Consider the following 25,494-nt stretch of genomic DNA (forward strand, 5'->3'; position numbering starts at 1 on the left):
CAAGAATCATCACTATGAATATGGGACATCTTGCATAGGAGGACATTACCTACATTATAGATGATGGATATCTGATAAGTCTTGTTATTATAGAGAATCAATACCCCTCTAGCAGCTCCCTCTGAGTCTGTGGCCTCACTACTCATGCTTTTTTTGAAAGACATTTTTCCTACCACATCTTTTCTCATTTTGGTTTCTTGAATCAATAAAAAATCGGGTCTTTGATCTCTAATCATATTCCTAACTATCTCCTAGTTGTGAACCCCATTTAGGCCCCTTATATTCCAAGATATTATCTTCATTTCTTACTTCTAGAGTATTCCTTGATGGTTCTCTGGCTCCAATTTGCCAAGTTTTTTCTCGTCTCTTCTTGCAATAACTAATTCAAATTTTTCCTTCCTAGAGTCTTAGGGTTAACCCTGACATCAGCCTTAACCCTGCTTTTGGTTGTTGCTAGTGACAAAGGAGGGTGGTCATGATTCTTCTTCTTTTTTTAAACCAAACTCTAGCCATTTATACTATCTTGAGAGTAGCTATCAATCCAATCTTCCCATTGTGATATCTGATCTGTTAATAAGCTCTAAGATATTTATCTCCAGACCTTTGGATGCTAGCAAAATTGTCAGAGGAGCAACAAGACTTCCCACTTGACCAAACCCATCACTAATAAATCTGTCATTAAGATTGTGATCCTTTACCCTTGAGAGATCAACAACACCATTATTCGGGGGTACTGGATCAAAGACCCTTGTAATCTCCAACTAGGTGGTCTCCTACCTTCCTACCTTCTAATCTTTCTCAATCAACACATTATCTACTACCTCATCTATGGCATCAATAGTTGGGCCGTCCACTGTAGGCTCCTTTGGCACTAAATCACTACTGTGGACTCTGTCCTTCTTTTCTGAGTTAGAGTGGGTGGGACTATTTCCACTATCATCACCTTGAACTACATCCTACCTAATGGCATTCTTCTTAACATCAATTTCTTCTTTGCCTTGACATAAGTGCCAGTGGGCTTAGGTTTCTTCTTTGCTTTATCGAAGGTAACAAGAGCCTTAATTTTCTATCAAAGGTAATAGGAGCCTTACAGGAGTCAAGTGATCATTGTTATTCAAAGGAATCTTATTCAGAAAATTGAGTTGTAGATAAGAGATCAACCACTGATTCATTGGAACAGGTGCATTAGCTAAATCCTTTCACAAGGTGAACTTAATAGTCTCATTCAAAATCTCCTAATAGAGTGTATACTTCATTGTATGTTGTAAATCCTTTCACAAGGTGGACTTAATAGTCCTTATTGCTCCTAATAGGGCAGATCACCAAAAGTGGTCAATTGTAAACTTTAACAGGCCAGCTTTATATTGTAGTAATAAAGCTTGTGGGTATCATCCCCACCCCAATTTTACTTTCTATTTGGAAGGTTTCTAGGTTACCAAATATTGTGTCAAAGTGTTATGAATGTTTTATTGCTTCATTCTTTCATGCATGAAATTAGATCAGATTACATGGTGAACATTTAATTGGTTAATTAAAGTATAAGTTTTATTGGTTCCTGATTCACCCCCTCCCCCTCGGTCACCTAGTCTATACTAAATTTCCAATAATTGGTATTAGAGAATTGGTTCTCACATCAGAAGTTTAACAACTTGAGAAAAGATCAGAGCCAATGGAATTCTATAGTCTAGAGAAAGCTATCAAAAATGAAAAAATTGGATCTAAAATTGGCCACATATTAACTCAAGAAAGTGAAGGAGCAACTCTCTCAATCCCTAAAAATAAGAAAAGATCTTGTAGCACAGATGAATGACCATCTCTACAATAAAGAAAGAATTGGAGACATTTGTCAAGAAATAAGTTTAGATGAAGTTGATGCATAAATCATAGATCTACTTGAAAAGAATCTTACTCTTCATGAAGAAATTAGAAAGTTGAAAAGAGAACAAGAAATTCAATCAGTCATATTATGTGAAGTCATGGAATTAAATGACAAAGTCAAAGAAGAAAAGGACAATGAAATTAATCGACTATCTCTTAAGCAAATAGATTTGATTGATCAAATCAATGATGCAAATCAAGAACTTATCAACTTGAGGACAAAAAATGAAAGATTAAAGAATGATCTCAACATAGAGAAGTAGACAAATGAGAGGATAATGAATTCACAAGAAAGCATGAATCAACTAGATAAGCAAACTCAATTCAGACACAAAGGTAAAGCTAGATTAGGATATATAGAAGAAGGTGAATTTTCTCAGCAAGGAGCTCAAAAGAACAAAAGGCCTACATATAGTCATTGTGGAAAAATAGGTCATACATCAAACATGTGTTGGAGCAATGGTAAATCAAAGTTCAATGGAAAGTTTTATAGTTACAACAAATAAGGACATACAACAAGTGAATCCATAGAGAAACCCAAGTCTGAAGGAAAGTTTCACAATTGCAACAAACAAGGACACAAATATTTAGAGTGCAAGACCAAGAAATGGAACCTAGTAGAACAAATTGTCAAAGATATGTTTGGTTGGGATTACAATACATGGTGTAGATGTCACTACTATGGTGAGTTTGGACACATTGGAGAAAACTACATAAAAAATCATACAAGGAAGAGAGACATTACAAAGAAATGTTTTGTATATACAAAACTTGGACATCTTGCCAAGAACTATATGAATAGAGAAAGAGTTGAAGATGAAAAAAAAGCTAAGGCTGACAATATCAAAAAACAAATGAGGTAGTAATGGGTAAGGAAATATCTTGTGGATGCAAATCAGAGTAATCAAAGTGTTGACACTCAACCCAATGAGTTGGGTAACTCAACCATTTCAACCTAGTTTTGTATGGAGATTACTAGAACTGTGATTCTTAGAGGACATCTAACATTAATTCCAGTTAGTGAATAGAAGAACCATATCAACATTCAAGATGCACAAGGACCACTGAGTGAAGATAGAAGCTGGAGATCTTACCAAGTAAGGCCAGATCGCAAGACCTTACTGAGCAAGGTTAGGATGCATAATCTTACCAAGTTTTGGATGTAGATGTCAAGTTGGTGACTCTATAGAGTACCAAGTCTAGATCAAGTGGTGGTAATTTTACCAAGTTCAAAGTTCTCTCTGATTTGGTAGTTCCTACCAAGTTAAGAGAACTTTTTGAGTTGAAGGTGTCTTCTAAACATTAAAGGCCAAACAGAGTGGAGGATAGCTTGTCCCCAAGAAAACATGTGTACAAAGCATTAATGATTATCTTAAAGAAAAAAAATTGTTAAAAGAAGGAAATTGATCAAATCATTTCACCACAAATTTATAGAGCTAAGAGAGAAGAGTAATTTCAGAGCCCCTCAAGTGATTTGAAGTAGTAATTTTTGAAGTTTACTTCTGTGTTCAAAGTTTAACCAAGTGAATGACATCTTCTAGTTGCAAGGTGAAAAAGGGTTCAAAGGTGTTGATTCAAGGAGTTAATTGCAAGGCTCCTACATTCAAGTTGAGTCCAATAGTTGCAGAAGCACCTGACCCTAGTGGTGCGCACTCACAAATTCCTCCAAAGGTACTCTTTATTCATGATATATAATCATTTTACCATTGTTCATTTCAAGAACTAGGAACCCTAGAAATGAACCAAGTGTTCAATGAGTTGTGTGTGGATGGTGTTTTGAAACGTGAGCACAAGAATTTGGAGATGAAAGGTTTAACACACATTATACATATGTCGAGGGATTTCTAAGGGAGATGGATTAGGTTCATCTTGATCTGAGTCCACAACATGCATTTGTGGTTGGATCACCCTATTTTAATAATGAAGAAGATGATACATAGAATTATCAGGTTGTCAATGTTGAACACGGCAAAGATCATGAAAACCCTAGGCTAGGTTGAATTGACTAAGAGAACTCTTGCCAAGTGGGATGATAGAGACATGAAGTTGAATGGAGTAACTGACATAGAAATCTAGTTTGGCATCCATGTTATTGTGCACAAGTTATAAAGCTCAAGCCATTTGAACAACATTTCCTACAAAGTTGTTGACTTGGCTTACAAGGTGGTGAAGAACAATCTATCCTTCAACCTTGCTAAGCTACAGTTGAGCCAATTTAATAGGAACATGGAAATCATCTAAGTCTTAGTGATAAGGAAGTAAAGAATTCATTAAAGGAGAATGAAACAAAGCTGACACCAAAATCCATTGCATTATGGATCCTATCAAAGGATATTGAGTTAGTTGTGAAGTCAAACACCATAGCATGGAAGAATATATATGGGCTGCACAAACCCAATGATCAGGTTGTGCAAATTGATGATAAAGGAGGTGTTGAAATAGATGATGAAGAAATTGATGATATTAAAGAAGATGATGTTGAAGGATAAGAGGATCAAGAAGCTACAAGAGGTGATCTTCCTGAGATATTGAGTATTAAAGACTCAGATCTTGAGAAGATAGTAACAGAGGTAATGACATCTCTTATGAATTCTTTGAACAAAGCCTTAGTGCAATGTAGCTCAGAGAAGGCTTCTACCAAGCTAGTTGAGGTAAAAACTGCATCACCAAGCACCCAACCAATCTCTAGAGCAACATTGCTAAGTGCTACAATGAGTGAAGTTTCTATCACTTCATCTACTGAGCAACAGGCTCCAATCATTCCAACATCAAGCATTATCAAGCTACAACAAGGTACTTCAAGCATTCATGTTGTTTGTAAAGTTACTCCTACATTTGTTGTTCTTTCTACTATTTCAACTATTGTTTCTATACTGAGTGTGTCCATAATAAGTACAAAGACAGTTGAGGTTAAACCTCAACCAAGCACAAAAGTTAAGAGCAAAGGAAAAGAAATTGTTCCTTCTACTATTCTAATAGAAAAGGGGAAAGGAGAAGAAAATGATTTGTATGAGGAAATTGTTATTCCAAATTGGGATACCTCTAACCTCACTCTAAAGAAATGGATACCCTATGCGACCTATGGAAAAAGAGGGCTAAACAGAAAAAGCTTAGAGAAGAAAGGAAAAAGAAAAATCAAGTTCTTGAGTATATAAAAGGAATATTCATTGAAGCACTAAGTATTGAGGTTGATTAGAAGAAACCAATTGTGGATCAATTTGTTGAAGTTGTTTGCAAGCATAATGAGGAGCTTAAACTTCTATAGAGGGCAGAAAGAAAGTTTGAAAATAAAGTTTTAGAGAAGGTAGCATAGAAGATATCTATTGACCAAGTAGAATTATCTACCATTCTTGTTGCATTTGAAACATCTGTAAATAATGTTGTTTCTCTATTTGAAAATCTAAGTGACATATCTAAATTTTCTAAGGAAATAAAGGATAGACTATACAAGATATATGAGGACATGAAGGCAAGTGCACAACAATTATCACTTGATTCTAGTTACAACTCTGTACATTTTGTAAAGATTAGGTACTTGTTAGAACTTTAGGTAGAATTATTAAGGGAAGAAGCTAGGATAAGGGCCACATTTGCATATATTCAAGTCATGATCCTTCCCAACATGGATGTAATGCAAAAACATATTGCACATGAAAAGACATTGGTCCATGATAATAAGTTCTCCATAGTTGATCGTATGATGTAACTTTTAGTAGAAGTGCAAATAGCCTTGCACACATCAAAGGTATTGCAAGAAAATTGGGACAAGACAATGACAATCATTTTGAAGGTACATAGTGATTTCTTTTCACATTTTGGTATTAACTTGTAAATATTTTGTCATATTTTGGTATTAACTTGTCAAAAAGGGGGAGAATAAATATTATTGATAAAGAGGAAGAATATTACCATAATCCATATATATGTATGGGGGAGTTGTAATAAGAAAGGAAACACATGTATAGATAATAGAAAATATGTTTAAAAAAGAAAATTTGAAAAATCAAAAAAATCTGAGTAAGAGGTTACTGAGCAACAACAACAGACAATAGTCAAAATTGAGTTGAAGACCCAGATTGTGGACAAAGGGAGTTTTTACTAGTATTTTGAGCATTCAAATTTTTTGAATGATAAGTGTTTTTGTCACTAATGTCAAAGGGGGAGATTGTTGACCTTATGGTCAAATCATTTTTCTATTAGCAAATTAACACTTAGTCAGTTGGTTTCATTGCTATCAAGCTCTATAGTTGCTATCGAGCTAACCATACTTCTAATAGTGTTAACCAAGTATTTTAGCCATTATCGAGCTAATCAATTAGACTATAGTTCATACCAAGCTACATAGTATCTACCAAGCATTTGAGATAGAGTACAGTGTCAATTGAGCTCGTAGTGTTAACAAAGTGAATTCAGTGTTGACCAAGCCATGTAGTGTCAACCAAGTAATTCAGTATCTACCGAGTTTCTTAGTGTTCACTGAGTCATATAGTGTTGACCGAATTCCTACTACTTGAAGTGATTAGTATGGACTAACCTTCAACATTAACTAAGTTCTAGAGTCTACTGAGTGTTGACAGTGTTTGCTGAGTATTAGAACATCATCGAGTTATCTTCGAAACTTGAGTTACAATAGTGGGCTGACTTAGTGAATTATGATGAATTTTGTATTGTAGTAGACTCTAGAAAGTAATTAAGTAGATTGGTATATATGTAATGTATTATATCATATCCAAAATATAAATAAAATACATGTGAACAAGTGCGAAGCAAATGAGTGCAAATTGAAGAAGGCTACAGGAAGTATAAGGAAGAATAAAGACTTATCTATCATAGCTAGGTAATAATTGTTATTCAAAAGAATCTCATTCAAAAAATTGAGTTTCAGATTAGAGATTAGTCACTGATTCATCCTAACAGGTGCATTAGTCAAATCCTTTCACAAGGTGGACTTAACACTCTCATTCAAAATCTCCTAATAGAGTGCATACTTTTTTGTATATTGTAAATCTTTTCACAATTATTACTCCTAACAAGGTAGATCACAAGAAGTGGTCAATTGTAAGCTCTAACAAGCTAAATTTATACTTCAGTAATAAAGCTTGTGGGTATAATCCCCATCCTAGTTTTACTTTCTATTTGGGAGGTTTACAGGTTACCAAATATTGTGTCAAAGTATTATGAATGTTTTATTTCTTTCATTCTTTCATGCATGAAATTAGATCAGATTACATGGTGAATGTTTAATTGGAAAATTAATGTATAAGTTTTATTGGTTCCTAAATCACCCCCCCAGTCACCTTGTCTATACTACATTTCCAATAGTTCAAATGGATTTCTTGGTTGTGGCTATGGATTTGAAATATTCCATGGTTGTATTGAAATGGTATTTTGATGAATACTACATAGTGGTGGATATTTTTGGAGGCTAGATTTTTCCATCAATGAGGGCTTCCTAAGATATGTCTTGTGTCACATTTTATGGGTATGTTGTGTATTCTCTTGTATGCATATTTCAATTACATATTCATTTCAAATCTATTATTGGTTATGTGGAAATGATAATATTTTTGGTTTCAAAGTTCCTTTCAAAACATTAGAGAGAAGTTGTAAGTGTTAGAATATATAGTCCACCAATACAATTGAGAGGGGGGGGGGGGGGGGTTGAATTAGTTATCCAACTAATATTACAATTATCAACCTTATTAAACTTTAACCATATGAGTAATATAATTAGAAACCATAACAAGACACTCATGCATAATAATGCTCGATATGTTAATTAGGGAAGCCCTTGATCAAAGGGAGAACCCTGGTGGGGATGGTACCCACAAGATGATGTACTAATATAAATATTCCTTGTTAGGGCATGGAACTTGTTAGGAGTCTATAACAACATTTTGTACATATCAGTACCTATTAGGAGACTTTGAATCCCTATTAGGAGATTCCAACCCTATTAGGAGTTGTGCCAACCCTATTAGGAGTTGTGGAAGATAGCTGCACCCATTGCCCAAACAACTTCAAGGGAAAGACCAATGAACTCACTGTCCAAATGATTTATGTATTATTCCTTGCAAAATAATATAAATGAATTATACTTCCTGTTTCACTATCATGTCAACTAGACTTCTCCTTCTGATATTGTAACCAAATCACAAAACTCACATCCAATAATCCCTTGGATTGCTTACTCACATTAAGTAAATGCTCTTCTCCTTTTGACACTTTGCACTCAATATAATACTTGATACAACACATTACAAATAAGGACAACATCTTTCCCTTTTACCATATCTTCAAAACAATTCCTTGAGTCGGCCTTGAGGCTCTCCCAATTTTATAATAAGACATTTATTAATTTACAATTACAATAGCATTTTCGGCTCACATTATATACAAAACTTCACACGTGTTATGTCAGGACTTGCTCATTTTCTGATGTCACCATCAAACTATCCTCTATCACTAGTTGACTGCACATCACCAAATTATATCATTGTTAAAGGATGTAATGAAAATATTAGAAATGACTTCTCATGTACTATCTGTGTATTGCTCTCTGTAAATTAGGTACAACTTTCGTACATCTTTGACTTACATGCTATGCGTTGAACTTCATCATCACGACACTATACTGAACATGCATTAGTAGTGTTAAAAATGCTTTAGAATAACTAGGGGGGGTGAATTAGTTATTCAAAGTCCAAATATCCTATTCAAAATTTTTCACTAAGTGTAGTGAACCCATTCAACCATTCATTCATTCAAGCTTTAACTTATCTAATTTGCAAGTTACTGTAAATCAACATGCACATATAACACATGATACAATGATTTATGTGGAAACCCAATTTGGGAAAAACCACCAGTAACATGCTACTCAATTCTCACTCTTTTGAAATATGCCCTATGAAAGGCCTACCCTGTTAAAGGCTTACAACACACTGTTAAATGTGACCTTGTTAGAGGATTTAACCACCCTGTTAGAAGTGAGCTTGGTTAGAGGACTTTAGAACATTCACTTGGAATGCCACCATGTTAAAGGATTTACAAATGGCTATTAGGCCAACCTAAGTCCATAGGATTTTCAAATCTAATACAATTGCTAGAGAGTGTTATAAAATCTTGACTTGACTACAACATACAACTTATCTTGCAGATCTCAAATCACTTCTTAGCTCATACCCTTGCCTAGCCTTCAATCTCTGCAACTCTTGACAACTTTCCCTTCTTTCAAGCTTTGTCTCCTTGGGCCTCCACACTCAATGTACTAGTGCAATCATCTCTTCATGACCACTCATAGAAGCAGAGCCTCTGTGCTCTTCCTTCTCCTAGATGTCTCCTCCTTGACACCTTTCTAACTACTTTGCAGATTTGGCTCTTCAATAGCAACAATATCAACAACTCTTTGCTTCTTGGTCTATGACTTCTTAAATAGAAGTCTTGGATTAATTTTTCTTGCTCAATTCTTCCATTCTTTAATTTCCAATTCACATGGATTAGGTAGGATTCATTACATCTAACCCATATTCTATTTCCTCTGGAAACTTCTTGAATAATCCTTTAGAATTTTCTTTAAAAATGGTTTACATAGGATTTTGTGCCACCAACTCATCATTCTTATCTTCCAACTCATTCATAAAATTCAATTTAACCACTATGTCAGCTTAGATTTGGCAAATCTTCATCTTTTGAAATAATGCAGCATTACGACACCATTGAAATACTGGTGCTCAACACATACTATGTTACTCGGCATCAATTGTGTTTTTCCTGATGCTTAGCACTTGAAGATCACTTAGCACCAATTGAAATTTTTTTGATACTCAGCACTTGATCTTTACTTAGCACATGAAGATCACTCGGCACACACTAGAAAATTTTCTGATGCTCAACTTCCACTTAGAATTTTCTTGGCTTCAACTAACTTGCTCAACACCCACTAAAGATCTTAGTTTAAGCTTTGCAATAAACCTTGTTACAACTTCTTATTCCAATGTTTCTAAGTGTGACCAACCTTTGTATCTTTGAGTATGTCATCAATACATTACTTAATCATTTTCTTAATTGATCCTTGCACTTCATTACAACATTATAACTCAACCTTTCCCTTAGGTGCTCTTGTTACATCTTGTTGATCAAATCCTCTTCATCAATCAACTAAGTGATAGTACTTGGATCTTATAAGCAAATATCATCCCTACAAATAGTAGGTTTGACATAAATGACAAAAAAATGATTGAAAAAATTCTTTTACAATAATCTCCCTCTTTGATCTTCAACAACAATAAGATTTTCAATCAGATTTCCAACAAGTAGAAAATCAAAACATTTTTTGTACAACTAAGATCTCTATCTGCTACTTTGCCAGTCTTCACAGACTTATTGCTATGTTGACATTAATAACAAACATAGACATGAATGAAACATGTCAGTACTCTCCAATGCTTAGGATACTTCCCCAAAGTAGTATCATTAACATTTATGTTAACAGTAAGTACCATATTATATACTCTTAACCAAGTACAAGTTAAGAAAGGTACAAACAAAATATGTTGTAAACTTTGGTATGGCTCTGAACCTATGGGAATTATTTCAAAGTCTTTGGAAGCAAGTGTTATATATATTAAAGAATGCAAGAATAGGCAAACTTGATTCAAAAACTGATGAAGGCATATTTATAGGCTATTCCACTAAGAGCAAAGCTTATAAGTGTTTGAATTCTAACACTAATGAGATTGTGGAAAGTGAAAATTTTAGAGTTGATAAATTTGTAGAAAAGAATGATGAAGAATGCAAGAAAGAACCTAAAGACTATAGCAATTTTGTCTGTATCTATGAAGGTGAACCTAATACCTTACCTAAACAAGAGAAGGTGACTACCAAGCATCAACAACTAGGCACTTCTAGGATTCTACAGAAGAATTCTTTCAAGCATTAGTAGACTGTTGAGCATGAGGCTATAGGGTCCAAGTCACAGATAGACACTGCCGACCATTAGAAAAAGGAAGCTCAGATGCAACCAAAGATAATTGAAGAAGAAGGTCAAGTTGAACCCATTGAAAACAACAAGAATAATAAAGATTTAACCCTATTTTGGCAAAATATGTGAGAAAGCATCATGCACCAGATCAAATCATTGGATACAAAGATTCAAGAGTCGTGACAAGAAGAAGACTAAATAATGACACATGCTTATTATGTGATTTTGAACCTAAATCAGTCAAAGATGCTTTGGAAAATGAAGATTGGTTCAAGGCAATGAATAAAGAGATCGAGAAAATAGAACAGATAAAGACATGGACATTAGTACCTAGACCAAAGTATAAGAATGTGATTGGAACTAAGTGGGTTTTTAGAAACAAGTTGAATGAGAAAGGTAAAGTTAGAAGGAAAAAAGAAATACTAGTTTCTAATGGATATGCACAAGAAGAAGGAGTTGACAATGGTAAGACTTTCACCCCAGTTACAAGGTTGGAAGAAGTGAGAACTTTTCTTGCATTTGCTACATACAAAGGATTCAAAGTTTACCAAATGGATGTCAAATTTTCATTTTTGAATGTAATTTTGGAGGAAGAAGTCTACATTGAACAACTTAAAGGATTTTTTGATTCAACCAAAAGGAATATATGGAATGCAAGTTACACAAAGCTTTATATGGTTTAAAGCAAGCCCCTGGAGCATGGTATGAAAGGATACACAATTATTTGGTGAAAATTGGTTTTACAAGAACTAATGACAATAACAATATGTATTTGAAAAATGAATATGAAAACAAGATATTACTAGCTGATTTTTTTTGTCGATTATATCATATTTGGAGGAAAAGATTCATTAAGAAAATAATTTTCTTATCAAATGAAGAAGGAATTTGAGATTTCAATATCTAGAGAGATAAAATTCTTTGTTGGATTGTAAGTTTATTAGATGAGTAAAAGCATTTACATTACTCAATCCAAGTATGTGAAGGAGATATTGAAGACTTTTAGTATGGAAGACTTAAGACCAGTTGGAACACCTATGGTTACTGGACACAAGTTGTCAAAAAATGATGATTTTGTGGAGGTGAATGAAACATTCTACAGGTTAATGAAATTGGAAAATTGCAATGTATTGTACATACTAGACTAGACATTGCATTAGCAGTTGGTATTGTTGTTATATTATCTACTAATCCAAGAGAAAATCACCTGATGGAAGTAAAAAGGATACTGAGATAATTGAAAGCAACAAAAGACTATAGATTATGGTACAAGAAGAGTGACAAATTTGAATTGAAGGTTCATACAGATGTTGACTAGATAGAAACATTGATGAATGAAAAAGTAAAAGTGTAGGAGATTTCTTTTTAGGAAGAAGATTGATTTGATGGATAAGCAAGAAGGACTATTTCTCAATCTACATCATGGATTGAATATGTTGTTGTAGTAGTAAATTGTTCAAACATTGTGCATATCAAGAGATTGTTGAAAGGCATGAATGAAGAGATAACTGCACTTATTGTTATATATTGTGATAACATAAGTCTTGTAAACATATCAAAGAACCATGTGATGCACACAAAGACTAAGCATATTGAGATAAAGTATCATTATTTGAGAGAGTTGTTACAAGAAAAAGAAGTAAGATTGGATTATGTGAATACAAAAGAATAGTTAGCTGAAATAAAATGATAGGGGGAGCATCCTGAGATTGCATTGGATGAGAATCATAATAAAATTGAGAAAGAGAGAAAGAAAACACAAAGGGAGTAGATAGCACACATATTGCATGGTAATTAGAAGTGTTGTCATCAATGTTAAAGAGGGATATTGTTGGAAAATACAATTCGAATATTTTTTATGTTGTCATTGATGTCAAACCTACTCATAAGACATTGTCAAACCACTAGAGAGACATTTAGTAATAGTGTAGAGTGCCACATCTATTGATCAATGAAGATGATTTGAAAAGAAGAGATAGCAAGGTGAGGTAGTGATGTTGATGAGTGATGAGTAGTTAAGCATCATGGAATTACAATGGGTAGTTGATAAGTTCTTTGAAAGGATAATGTGTTGTTTAATCAATACATGAAGTGAAGAAGCCATTTGAAATCGATGTATGAGTGAAAGGACAAGAGTTAAGTTAAACTTTGAAAATGATTGAGTAGTAGTGTTGGTTAGTCAATGAAGGATCTAGAACAAAAGATTAAGGAACTTAAGTAGAAGCCAAACAAGTAGTTCAAGCCGAATGATAGTTATTACTGATCGAGTTGATAAAGAAAGGTTAGTAGCAATCAAGCATAGTAATGACTGAGCGAGCTAGTTGATACCAAGAAAAACATAATAGTGTATGTCAAGTTACACAACGATAACCAAGAAAAAGAACACAATGATTTTTGAGTGACAACAAAAGTTACATTTTATAAAGAAATTTATTTTGAGGCCAATGCATTTGGAATTTTGGATTAATCAAAGTGTTGGAAGATAAGGATTGATGAGTTGGAATATTTAATGCATGATGAGAGTTTGTTATACAGTCAAAGGCAATGATTTGATCAAAAGTTTGTAGAAGTATCAAGAAGGTGATGGAGAACAAAATGATGGAAGGATTCAATGAATCTAACCTAACCTAAGATCTACAATGATCTTCAAGAGAAGCTATAAAGAGAAGAGAAACAAAGGTGAAGTGTGAAGAGTTTTATGAAGTATGATTGCTTGAGGAGGTGCCAAGTAGATCAATGATGGAGATGATAATGGAGTCCAGTCAATGAACCGATAGATGAGTGAGTGGAGATCTACATTTGCAAATTGAATGTTACTTTATAGATCAAACCTATTGTTATATTCTTACCATTGTGGTAGTCAAAATCCTTTAATCAAGGTTGACCTAATAGTCATTTCATAAATCCTTTAATCAAGATGGCATTCTAATGGAATGATCTAAAGTCCTCTAACAAGGTGACTCCTAATAGGATGATAAAATCCTTTAACAAGATCACATTTAATAGTGTTTTTTATAACCTTTAATAGGGTTGGCTCTTAAGCAAGCTCACTTTAGAAGAGTGAACAATTCGTAGCATGTTACTTGGCAATTTTTCCAAAATTGGGTTTCCACATTAAATCTTGGTGTCAAAGTGTTATTTACTTGTGTGGATGTTTCTTTATATATGCTATTTTTATAATTTTTTATTTTATTATTAATCAAAACACATAGAAAAAACAAAGAATTAAATAATGTTAAATTGCTGATGATGTATTCTATGAATTGAGCTATTTTGTGAGATTGATCAAGCTATTTGAAGTTGTTAAAAGTTGAATTGGTACATTTGGACCTAAGGACAGCTGATTCAACCCCCTCTTAGTTATTCTAAATCATTATAACACATCTAATCAACAACATAACAGAACTGACATCCTAAAACTATCTTGGTCTCCTCCTTAAACAACCATCTCTAAGCTTCCTTATCCTTCCATCTAATACCGCTTAATCACAATCATTGATCTCAAATTCAATGTACTTAATCACATAGAAAATATAACTTTTTATAGAACTTCATGCTCATCCTTATCTTTCTTCAATATCATTCATCATATCCTTATTTAATTTTTCCACGTCATTGATCTTGCAACAAAATCTGACTTCAAGCCTTAGACCATCTCAAACTTTCCAAAATTTTATCAAAAGTTGGCCTTAGATTCCAATTCTCCAAAAATTTTCTTCCAGTTGTTACTCGATAAGCATAAAATTCACTCGGATAATATAGAACTCATTTAATACTTGAATTGCTTGGGAAATACTAAATTTCCCTTTTACTTTGCCAATCTCTCAAGAAACACTATAGTCACTCAGTAAATACAACATCCCTTTATTAACCTTGTCACTCGGTTAAGCTTGTGTTCTTCAATACATTACAACATTTCATGATTTTAAAACAATCAAACCACCATTAAATTATCACTGTCCAACTCATTGACCTTTTACTTATACCTTTCTAATTTTCAAGTTGGCTCAAATACAAATTAGAATAACCAATATTAATTACCTCTGTCAGCTAGAATCAATAGCTAAAATAATTAAGCTTTACATACCAAAATAAGAAAATCCTTTGGTAGCTGATCCAGTTTGATAGAAACTATTTTTGAAGTGATTTCCTATGTTAACCAACAGAAGCTAGGTTAACATTGCAAACTTACAAAATTCCTTTGGTAATTGAGTCAACTCGGTTAGCACTAACTTTGTTCAAGTTTCCCTTTGTTAATCGAGTGAGCTTGATTAACACTCTTTTATGCTTAACTTCTTTCAATGCCTGAGTGAGCTCGGTAGAAATTGCCTTCTGCACAAAGTAAACTCAAGAATGCTCAGTAGACTAGGAAAATTGTCTTTACTGACTAAGTGAACTCAACATGCACTAACTGCCAATTGATATGACATTTGTGTAACATCAAAGACAACACACAATTAATCAATTGTATCCAACACCTTAATCTTCTTCTCTTTTGCTCGGTCAAGCTTATGCATTTCGTCTTTATTTGATCACTTCTTCTAGACTTCAATAAAATTGTCTTCTCCACTTGTGTTATGATTAAAAAATCACATTAGCTTGTTAAGGTCCAACTAATCAAGTGGGCATTGTAGTTTCTCATAGCTCAACCTATCCTCTAGGTCCTTTTGTTATGTCATCTTCTCAAATCCTCTTCATCAATCATCTTGATATGGTACTCTACTCATATAGAAATTGTCTTACCAATAAGGTTTGACATCAATGACAACATAACAATATTTTGAATTGTAGTTCCAATAGGGAAAGTAAAGGAAATAAGAAAAAGAGTGCAATGAAGATGTCTAAAATTTTTTAAAAAAAATGGAGAATGAAATTGTACAAAATATAACAACATCTTCCAAAGATCATCATGTCAAGGATAGATTAAGAAACATAATCAATTATATCAAACAAGGAAATTGGGAGAAATTAATGCAAAAAACTAATAGATTGTTTGAATGACTTGAACTAAATAGCAATATCAAAGATGCCTTGAAAATGTTAAAAAAATTGTTGAGGATAAAAAAGGATCTTCCCCCATTCCATATATTATATTGAAATTTTTTTTTTGCATAAAGTACAGAGATCCAGTGATAGGGAATTAGCAAGCCATGGAATAAACAACTACCACAATGCCTCTGTAATAGCCTTAGATATCATGCAAAATTATGAGAAATTAATGAAAGTAAACAAATCTATGAAATTTGCTTCCAAACACTTGATGAAGATGAATCATAACAAACTCCACCTGCTAAATTTTGGATTACCAAATCTAGCTTACTCAAAAGGAAAATTCTATGGAAGAGAAGATTATATGAAAGAGTTGTAGAACATCACAACATCACAACATCTGATTTAGGAAACTTTCCTTAGGAAAACACTTTAGAAAGACTTGCATGTTGTATCAAACCATTGTCAACATTGAATACAACTATACATAAATTTATCAATTCATATAAAAACATCTCTTCAAAGTATGTATTATTCATGAGATTAAAGATATTTATGTACAACCTAGATAAAATAGAGCTTCTAAATGATGCAGAATGGAACACCCTAGAAAACCTACTTGGGTCATCTACTCAATCATAATACTAACTACTTAAGTGATAGTAATATAAAAGATTTGTTACTTGTTGATCTTTTTAATTTTTAATTTTTAATTTACTTTCAACTTTTTTAATGGTTCAGGAATCAGGATTTAGGATAACTGGACAACCTACTACCTACAGTAGTTGGAATATTTTCTCCTAGTCATAATTGAAATTTTTTTACAATAGACAATGTACATTGTACACACATAATGTAGTACTAATTATATACAATTAGAAATTGACCTATAGATATTGTTGCTCTTGTGTATCTATAAAAGGGAATTCAGGGTCTTGCACAAAGGGTTTTAATATTCCACTTCTCTAGGCTCTAAATTGATATAATTCTATTGTCTAATACTTATACATAGAGACAAAAATGTTTGGGTATATTTCTCTTTTTTTGTAGTATTGTTATTCCTCTCTTTGGTAATCTCTTGATATTTTCCCCTTTTGGTAATCTTCTCCCCATTTGACAATAATTCCAAAGGTCAATATAAATTTCAATATGAAACTTATAAAACCTTGTAGTTATCCTTGTACCTCACATGTACAATATACATCAGTTTCATCACAATCATCTACAAAAATTCAAAAATTCTTCTAAAGTGTGAACAATTGGCATCAACTCCATAAAGATATTACAATTCATCGATAAATTGATGCAACATGAATCTTTACTTAGTGAATTTTGGATAAGGATAGGACCCCTAGTTTACCTCTTAGATACTCAAAAGCATCCTTAGGTAATGACTTGGTATATATATTTGCAATTTATTCTTTAGACTTCACATATTCAAGCCTCATTTGTTTCTCTTGTACTTGCTCTATCAAATTGTGATACTTGATAGATATGTGTTTTGTTTTTGCATGCATCACTAAATTTTTTGAAATATTTATACTTTGTCTCCATCTTCTTTAGTATATCTCCACCTTATGATATGATTTAATCTCCATTCATTCTTTTGCATACTTCTACTCTCTCCCTTTGGGTATATTTCTCTCTTTTTGCAGTATTGATATTCCTCTCTTTGGTAATCTCTTGATATTTTCCCCTTTTGGTAATCTTCTCCCTGTTTGACAATAATTCCAAAGATCAATATAAATTTCAATATGAAACTTATAAAACCTTGTAGTTATCCTTGTACCTTGCATGCACAATATACATCAGTTTCATCACAATCATCTTCACAAATTCATAGAATCTCCTAAAGTGTGAACAATTGGCATTGACTCCATAAAGATATTACAACTCATCAATAAATTGATGCAACATGCATCTTTACTTAGTGAATTTTGGATAGGGATAGGACCCCCAGTTTACCTCTTAGATACTCAAAAGCATCCTTAAACAATGACTTGGTAAATATATTTGCAATTTATTCTTTAGACTTCACATATTCAAGCCTCACTTGTTTTTGTTGTACTTGCTCTATCAAATACTGATACTTGATAGATATGTGCTTTGTTTTTGCATGCATCACTCGATTTTTTGAAATATTTATTACTAGAGTAAAGAATTTATTTTATCTTATTTTATTAAATTACTTGTACTCCCTTCTTAAGATTTCCCTTCATGCACATTGCATTCCCATTTAATAATTAAATATTAATTATTAAATGTTATTTACCTCTTAAGGTTTCCTTTTTAGATTTTATCATCTCCTTCTATAAGGATTGATCAATTATCTATTTCAATTCATTCTTTCAACTTGATAATATATTCTTGGATATTTTCAAAGCCAAACCCTTGCCTTCTCTTGTCTTTTTCTTCTTTATGATAGATTCTTGCATGTAGGTGTTCTACTGGATCTATCAATTTTTTCTCATCGAATCCTTCATGTTATCATAGTTAGATTTGTTATAACTTGTTCTTATTTGGAGGAAAATAAGAACAAGGGTTTGACATAACAAATATGGCCTTTTTGTGGTATTTTTTTTTGTGGAAATAGGGGGTCTCTTAAATTTGGAGCATTTTGAGTCCAAATAGACCTCATGATTGGATTTAGAGGATGTCAAAACCCATATTTCCATATAAGACACTTCAATTTTGAATGTCATTGGTATGAGACAAACGTTTTTTTTGCTTCTAAGCCTTGTACGATCCTTTGCACACATTTTGATGCAATTTTTTTGAAAAAAATATTGAAATGCATTAATTTTTTTTTCTAGTTTTAGTTACCCCACTGCTCGCTAGGCAGAGTGGCCACTGCCACACCACCCTACGACCTATAGAGTGCAACCCTATGACTTCTTGCACACAACCAAATCATCACCACCGCTACCTTTACCACTGCTTAGCTCCATCATCACTGCCACCACCACTTGGCTTGTGCACAACCTCCATTGTCAAACTCTACTTGTGTGCCACCACGGAACCATTGTCAAGCCACAAAGCCATTTTTTACAAGCAATTGTCATGTGGAAGCCTTAGGGTGATTTTTTATTTTTGCTTAATCAAATAGGGTACCTACCAATTTTTTGGCTCTACCAAGAGCATACAGTATCAAAATTGGGAAAATGAGACACCATCAGAAAGATGATTTTGAGAAAATCACATTGGTGCAAGTTTTACTGGTAAAATTTTCTAGCATGGTACCTATTTGTATAGTCAAAGATGATTGCTTTTTCATTCTAGGGGGCATAACTTTCTCAATTTTGCTCTATTTTTTTATCTAGAAGAAGCACTATAAATTTCTCTTCGAGCTCTTTCCAATTTTTTTGCTATTTTGATAATAGTTTTTCAAAGATACACATGATTCTAATTTGAAGCATTTTTGCTCTTCTCATTGTATAAGTTTTCTTACTAGCTATTGGGGTTCAATTTTTTGCATTGTGGGGGGTGTTTTATATGCTTGTTTCTATCATTTACATTACTAAATCATAACTATATAAAAAAATTCTTGTAAAAAATGACTGAGACCTCTTCTTGTCTAGCTCTTTTGACTCAAAATAACTATCACACATGGAAAACCCTAGTGGCATGACTTCTTCATTCAAAAGGATTGTGGTCTTGTTTAGATAATGTGCAACCAATTTTATAGAGGGCCTTTAAGGTCATGCAACATAGGAACAAGATGGATGAGTCCATGGGGCTGATTTCTTTGTAGGTATCTGATAGTTTATAGTTTTATCTTGATGGGTGCACTACTCTTTGAGATATATGGATTAAGCTAGAGGGCTTATTTGGTATAGTCAATGAGTTCAGGGCAGTTTAGATTGAGGTAGAGCTTACATCACTTGTACCTAATTCTTTTCCCTCCATTGAGGACTTTTTGATGAATTTTAAACAACTGAGATCTTTGCTACATGATTATGGTAAAGTATAGATTGATAAGAGTGCATTTATCTAATTTTGTCAAACCTTCAAGGAAACTTTTAGATTTTCTCTTCTACCTTCCATTCCACTATGGATGCTTTAGGTCCCAGATTTACCATACCCATATTTGAGGTATTCTATGATTAATTAACTAGAGAGAAGGCCAAGATTAAATAGTTGGTCTCTCTAACAGGATCAAAGAACCAGACATTTGATGCTTAGACATCTATAAGAAAGTCATTGCAAAAATCAAAGCCCAAAATAGATTCAATTGGAAATGAGAATTCCTCCAAGCCATCACATAGATTAGATTCTTAGAAATCATCTCCAAAGGGTAAAAATTCTAAGTCTAGTGAGTCTTCCTCTAAGACTAAGAAGTTTACAGGCGATCCTTATAGTTTTTGTGGCAAGGAAGGACATCTAGTTTTCAGGTGTTGGAAACATCTTGAGGCTCTAGAGGAGGCCATGCAACAACACATTATTTCTTTTTAGAAGCCACAACCTCCTCCTTGAGGGAAAGAACATGCTCTTTTTGCATGAGCTTTGACTTCTTCCACTACTTAGATCATTGATTCAGGTGCTTCCCACCATATGACACACTCACTTGAGTTGATTACTTTAGTTGCTCAAAGTGTTACTACACAGATCACAGTTGGTGATTCTGCACAACTTTTAGTTTTAGGTTATGGCACTATCTCTTTAGAGGGTGGTTCCCTAAAAGATGATCTATTGGTTCTGTCCATTTCTATAAACCTCTTGTCTGCCTATTAGATTTGTCATTTTGGGTCTAGTAAAATGGTTGAGTTCTCATCCCACAATGTGGTTATCCAAGACCCCCACAATCCTAGTTTGGTTTTTGCTACTAGGAGTGTTGATTTATAGTCTCATTTATATTAGTTTGATGGCTTTGAGAGCTCTAATTCTACATGTGTTTTCTTGTTTCTCATGTAGACATAGTGATAAAACTTTGGCATGAGCATTTTGGTCATACCAATTACATATATCTAGAATAGATGAATACATAGGAGCTAGTGACTAGGCTACTTGAGATCTCTTGTAGTGGCAATGTTTGTCAAGGTTGTGCACTTGGAAAATATCATAGAGTTCCTTTTTTGGAAGGTAGATCTACACATGCTATGATACCATTGAGTTGATAAACAATGATCTTATGTCATTCCCCACTCCATCTTTTTCTAGCACTCGATATGTACTTACCTTCATAGATGAATTCTTTAGATGCACATGGGTGTACTTCTTGAAGTACAAGTTTGATGTCTTTGATTCATTTTGAATCTTTAAGACATTTGTGGAAAAACATTCTGGTGTTTCTGTCAAGCGTATACACACTAAAAATGGTAGGGAATGTGAATCACTCTTTCAGAGATTTTTGCACTAAGCATGGTTTGCAGCATCAATTCACAATTCCACATACCCCTTGTAATAATCCAAAATTGGCACATTTCCATTCTAAACCAATTTTGGTCTATTTAATCAATCTTAAGTCCGATTGTACAAGGCAATCCTAATTCTAGTAATCACTACTTGATCTAAATGTCAAGTGCATAAAATCCCTAATTTGCATTAATTACAAACTCTATTTAATTCCAAGTCTAATAAAATTAGCAAAGGTAAACCTATTAATTAATTTAATTTAATTATGAGTCCTAGCACTTAAATTAAATTAAATTCACCCCTTGGCTAAAATACACATTCAAGAATTAAATGTATTTGATTTAATAAAATTTATCCTCATTTTAATTTAATTTAATTTAATTATTCAATTAATTGCTTATCCATTTATGAGGTCATATTCAATTTTATTAAATTAAATATACTCTCCAAATTCTCTCTTCAGTTCAAAAATGGAAACTTTGGGTGAACTAGAATTGGAAATGGAATTAACTCAATTAATCTTTCTCACACTCAGAATTGAATCAATTAAGGTTCATTTGTACAAGGAAGTTTCCATTCTAACTAAATCTCATTTCCAATCTTGACCGTTCATCCAAATTGATCTTGACTGTTGATCAATTCTGGAATTCTATTTAAGAAACTCTCAATTCCTCATTTTGAAGGTTGCAAATGAATTATATCGAAATTATGCTGAAATAATTACTCACTTCTTGCACTCATCATTTCATTAAATCTTGCACATTAATCTCATTTTAGTTTAAATATGCACTCATTTAGATTAATTGTTCTTTCCTTTTCTTAGATTAATTTGCATCTCATATAGATTAATCTTGCACATCATTTAGCTAAAAAAAATCCTTCATTCTAGATGTCTGGTTGCTAGCTTCTCAATTTGAGAGCAATCAGGAAAATTATTCTAGTTAGGAGGCAATAGATTGACCCATTGGTTATTTCAGAGGAACAATCTCATGTTCATTTCAAGATGAATTTTAAGATAATGATCATGTTGAAGTGTGTGTGAGTCATAGAGGCCCACATTTCCCACTCACACCCCTCAGAAGATTAGATTTGCTAAGAGAATGAATAGAACATTATGAGAGATGGCTAATTAAATGATACAATATCAAGATATGAGTCCTTTCTTTTGGGTTGAGGCTATCAATTGTACCAACTATATTCAAAATCGTATGCCTCACAAGGCATTGTAGTATTTGACGTTTGAGGAGGCTTGGACTCATGTAAAATTCAATGTTTCTACATTCTATATTTTTGGTAGTGAGGCTTGGGCATTTATTCCATATGCACAACAAAAAGCCACGGAGAGGAAGATCTTAACACTCATTCTTTTTGGCTACTGTAATGGTGTGAAGGAGTATAGGTTGTTTAATCCTGATTCTAGAGAGGTCTTATTTCAGTGAGATGTCCAGTTTGATGAGCATTATCCTTCGATGGAGCCTCCATCACTAGCTTCTTTGTCACTTCCTACTACTTCCTCCTCTTCTTTATAGGATTACTTATTGTTTAAGGAATATTTTGATGATGATCCACCTTCCCCTCCTCCCCTTGATGTTTTGAGAGTAGCCAAGTGGGCTCATGATACTGTTGATGCAACTGGACCTATGACATGAGATCCTTTAGATTCTTGTCACACTTGTGCTCACACATCTGGTACTATACTTTTGTGTCATTCCATTTTAAATGATCCACATAGTTTTTCATAGGCAACATGACACTTAGATTGCAATAGGGCTATGGATGAGGAGTACACTTCTTTGATGAAGAACCACACTTTGGATCTTTGTCATCTTTTGAAAGGAATACTATTGGTTTGGTGCAGGTGGGTGCATCATAGCAAGTATGCTATAAATGGTTTTGTTGATAGGTACAAGACACATCTTGTTACAAAGGGATTTTCCCAAGTGGAGGGTATTGATTACTCTGATACCTTTGGTCTTGTTGCCAAGATGAACTATATTCACTTTGTACTCTCTCTTGTGTCTTCTTAGGGATGGACAATATTTCAGAGGGATGTGAAGAGTTCCTTTTTGTATGGAGACCTACATGAAGAGATCTATATGGAATAACCTCAGGGTTTTGTGCAAGACTATTCTATTGTGTGCACACTTTTGAGGTCCTTATATGGTCTCAAACAAGTCTCTCAGGCTTGGTATGAGAAGATGGTTTCCTTCTTGCTTGCATCACACTTCACACACTGTCATTTTGATCCTATAGTGTACATTCAATATCATGGGGCTGATCTATTGATACTTATGCTATATGTTGATGAACTCATTATTATAGGTAGCTCACCCTCTATGATTTAGAGTGTTGAATGAGCTTTGAGAGAATGGTTTGAGATGATAGACCTTGGACTTTTGCACTATTTTTTGGGCCTATAGGTTGATTAATCTTTAGACAAGATAGCCATACTTCAACATACACATTCTCTTGATATGCTTCAAAGATTCAATATGCTTGATTGCAATCCTGCTTCCATACCTTTCCAGTTGGGTGTTGTTTTATCTACCACTTTCTCTCTTCCTATGGTGGATTCCACTTTATATAGACAACTTGTGGGTAGTTTTTATACCTAATACACATGAATATTGATCTTTCCTTTATGGTTGGCCTTTTCTCTTGATTCACACATGATCCTCTTAAGAGTCATTGGAATGCTACTAAACATATTTTGAGGTACATTCGGGGTACTACATGTTATGGCATTCACTATACATTAGGGGATCCTCATATTGTTGGTTATATAGACTCAAATTTGGCTGGTGATATTGATGATCAAAAATCTACTTCTAGTTTTATCTTTTGTCTTGTTCTTGGTCCTATCATATGTTGTTTCAAGAAGAAGCATGCTTGCACATTATCATCTACTAAGGCAAAGATTATTCAAGAATTATAGAGGATAGTGAGTAGAGAGAGTACCTGATAAGTGATTTCTGATATTTTTATTATATCTCTTAACATGGATATAATAGTGATGAGCAAAGTTAAACAATGGCAGAAGAAAACCTACTGATAACTCTAGCAAGTGTGCAAGGTCAGAGGTTGCATGTATGAGCCGACAATGTTGTGTGATTATAAAATTATTGTTTATCTTAATGAAGTCCTATTATAATTATTTGGGAAAGCCTCAAGGATGACTCAAGGAATTATTTTGAGGATGTGGTATAAAGGAAGGTTATTTTCCTTTTGGTAATGTGGGATAAAGATTGTGAAGTTGAAATTGTACAAGTGATATGCAAAGTTGGTAAATGTGTATAAGAGATCTAAGGGATTAATTGGATGCGAAGTTTGAAGATATGGTATTGAGATTGAAAGAGGAATTGTCTAGTCAAGAGGATAGAAGAGTTCATGATCATTCATTTATATTATTCAACAAGAAATAATATAGAGATCAGTTGGATAGTGAGTTTGGTGATCTTACCCTTGATTCTATTTGGACAGTAGGTCCTTCTACCTTCTAAAACTCCTAACAGGGTTGGAATCTCTTTTAATATGGATTAAAAGTATCATAATAGGGGCTAATATGTACTGAATTTATTTCATTGGCTCCTAACAAAGTCCATCCTCTTACAAGGAACTTCTATATTAGTACATCATTTTGTGGGTACCATCCCCATTAGGTTTTCCCTTTGATCATGGGTTTTCCTAGCTAACATAATAGGTATTATTATGTATGTGTATCTTCTTATGGTGGATAGTTATACTATTCACAAGCTTAAGGATTAATAAGCTTGATAAATTTTTTAACTATTGGATAACTGATTCACCCCCCTCTCAGTTAACTTAGTGGACTTTACGTTCTAAAAATTAGTATTAGAGCATTAGGTCCTTGAAAGAATTGCTTAAAAAATTAAGGAGATCAATGGTGGGTCATTTTAAAAAAGAAAGTCCTAAATTTGATGGAGTTAACTATGATAGCTAGAAGGAGAAGATGAAGACTCATATTTTATGCATGGGTTTAGGGTATTGGCCAATGAAAAAGAATGGAAAGAAGCCCGTGGAAGAAAGAAAACTTGAGGATTGTAGTGAAGCTAAAAGAGATTTGTTTAGGTATAATATGCTTTCTAAAGAAGGATTATTGTCAACTCTTCCTAAAAATGAATATAGTTAGGTTAAAATCCTTAGAAACATATCATTGAATTTGGAAAGCTTGAGAAAAAACATTTGAAGATGATGTGTGCTAAAAGAATCATATTACAAAATTGGATATGTTTATTTCAAGATGCTAAGATGATGGAAGATGAATATGTAAG

The sequence above is a fragment of the Cupressus sempervirens genome, chromosome 3 (genome assembly GCF_028749045.1).
Source record: "Cupressus sempervirens isolate cs-2001-9-10 chromosome 3, ASM2874904v1, whole genome shotgun sequence".
NCBI classification, from domain to species: domain Eukaryota; kingdom Viridiplantae; phylum Streptophyta; class Pinopsida; order Cupressales; family Cupressaceae; genus Cupressus; species Cupressus sempervirens.